The 2,500-nt window shown below is 30.4% G+C and overlaps 1 protein-coding gene across 5 annotated transcripts in view; it reads left to right on the top strand.

Moving 5' to 3' along the window:
* LOC125041634 (RNA-binding motif, single-stranded-interacting protein 1-like) overlaps positions 1–1,545 on the top strand; it is a 224,677-nt gene extending 223,132 nt beyond the window's left edge. For all 5 annotated transcript variants that reach the window (XM_047636700.1, XM_047636697.1, XM_047636696.1 and 2 more), the window contains one exon: positions 1–1,545. This exon is cut by the window's left edge and continues 466 nt beyond it. The gene's annotated coding sequence lies outside the window, so the exon portion shown is untranslated.
* The last annotated feature ends 955 nt before the right edge of the window (positions 1,546–2,500 follow it).

Genomic DNA, 2,500 nt, shown 5'->3' with positions numbered 1-2,500 from the left:
TATGAAGTTTGTAAAAATGGGCCATTTTGAAAGACCTGTGATTCATTTAGAAAGAAGTTTAGATTGACTAGAGTAGAGTTATTTCTTGTTAAGCAAGTGCAACCTTATGGGGGGAGGGGTTATTTGAAATAAATGAAGATTTTTGGAGAAATTCTATAATTAGTGAAGAAAATTGATAAAGTGACTATTTGTGCTCTACCATTAACAATATTACACATCTGAACAATTTATAATGATATACATCATTATGAATATTGTTCCAAATCATTCTTCTATTCAGGAAGTGTCTGAATGTGTATGTTGGTGTTATTTATTAATATTTTATTCATAAAGCAGCCTGCTTGTAGAAAGTGATTCTGCAGGCTTATGTATGAGGATATAGGCTTTTTCTTCACATCTCCGAGGCTTGTGAATGAATTTAGGCTTTTCCTTCACATTTTATTTGTTGATTTATATATATTTTTTTCTCTCTCATTTTTTCCAAGAATCTATTTTCACACAATCAACTCACTGTGGCCACTCCAAACTGTAGTCAGGGCTATATTCAATAATTGTTTATAAATGCCACTGTCAGAAAAGTGAATTTGTACTGATAAAGAATGCCATATCACAAATTTTGAAGAAATTGGCACTAATTTACCCATTGTCCAGTATGTAAAATTTAGATAAGTGTTTCATGGACCAAGATCTTGCTTCAGATTAAACAGAAAACTAGTTATTGAAAAAATATCTGATTTTAGTGAATCAATTGATGATGATATGAAAGAAATATTTTCACTCAGTTTACTGATGCATAAATTCTTCACTTTTTTTTTATTTCACAGTAATACCTATTTTTTTTCATCAATTTCTTACAGCCATTGCTTCATAAGAGCTTTTCACTTTTTGCACAGTATTCACAGAAATTATTACATTCATATATTCTGTTATATTCAAGTAGGTATTTGATTTATTTGTTGTAAAAAAAAATATATATATGATGATTGATTATGCTAATCTTCCTGTCTATGTCTACTACAATTGTGTTCATTTTATTTATCTTAAAAGATAGCACATCAGTTTTCCACTTTCATTGAGATTATGTGGAAAAATATTTCCTATTTGTTAGGATAATAAAGCAACAAATTACCTAAATTTTAGATAGAAGTAAAGAGGAGAAAGGTTTAATGACATATATTGGCAAAAAAACAAAAACAAAAAAAAACAGTAATATTAATAATATTAAAAAATGAAGCAAAACTGTAACCATAAATTTTGGTAATAATATGTAGTTTACACTTATTGTGGTTTGTCAGTGTCATGGTGAAGATTATGAAACTAATAACATGGTTAAGGTGCTTGATATTTTTATGTTTAGATGGTCTATATTTGAAATTCATAATCACACAGTAGTATCTACATGTGAGGATTGTTAGCCAATTGTTGAATATAGCCTATATGATTATTACAGTGCATATAGAATATAATTTCACTTGTATTGTTTAATACACAACAAAGTACCACTGTCATGCTGTCATGTTAATTGCATATAATTCCATAATTCTGCATAAGTTCTTCCTTTCCCCCTTTTTGATTTGATTTTAACTGCTCTTAATACTCAGAATATTACAAACATTATTTACCCAAGGAATTAGATTCATGTGATATATTTTCCTATGTATCACCAAATATTTAAATGTATTTTAAAATACATAACAATAACTATTTCTTTGACTTAACAATACTAAATACTTCACGAGCTTTTATAATTATAAAACTGGCCCTTTGCCACAGTAGGCCTTGGTTAAAGCTAGCTGGCCTTAGACTTTACTACTATTGTTCCAAGATTTTTTCTTTGCACATATTAATGGGAAAGTTCTTGGTCTATTAGTAATGGGCACTAAGGTAGGTTTAATCATATGGAATTTTCTCTATGTATATTCTGCAGTATGTGGAGACAGTCTTCATATTACTGCATCTTAAATTACTTTTCTCATGTCACTTACATTCCACTGTATATTTCCTACTCTACCAGTCTTGCTTTCCATTTATTTATAAGCTTTCTCACAGCTATCATTGAGTCAGGAAGATTACAAAGAGAATCCTGTAAGTATAGATTATGTTTCCAGTATCCAAAGTAAATATTCAATAGAATGGAATAAGAGTTTATTTTTAAAGTATTTTGAAAGTCAAACATTTCCCATTTTTAGATATGTGCCTTTCTTCAGAGACATAAATTCATACAGGGACTCCAGTAGTTGAAATCCATGCCAAAATCTTCTAGTGGATGTCAAAAGAATTGCATTTTGGGCAAGACAGAAAAAGATTTTTTCCTGTTTCCCATTCATGGGTGTCAGTAACCTTCATCTACATATCCCTCCCATGCCAGTGTGAAGTGGTTGCAGATATACTACCTGGGTGGGAATGGATAGATAGTGTGATGGTTAACAGCCCTGCTGGCTGACAGCCCCAAGGTTATTGTGTGGAAGTAGTTATGCTACAAAATCCCAATTGATTTGAG

Source organism: Penaeus chinensis, chromosome 31 (genome assembly GCF_019202785.1).
Source record: "Penaeus chinensis breed Huanghai No. 1 chromosome 31, ASM1920278v2, whole genome shotgun sequence".
Lineage (NCBI taxonomy): Eukaryota > Metazoa > Arthropoda > Malacostraca > Decapoda > Penaeidae > Penaeus > Penaeus chinensis.
Note: the sequence above shows the minus strand (reverse complement) of the source record. Positions and strands in the feature narration are given on the sequence as shown.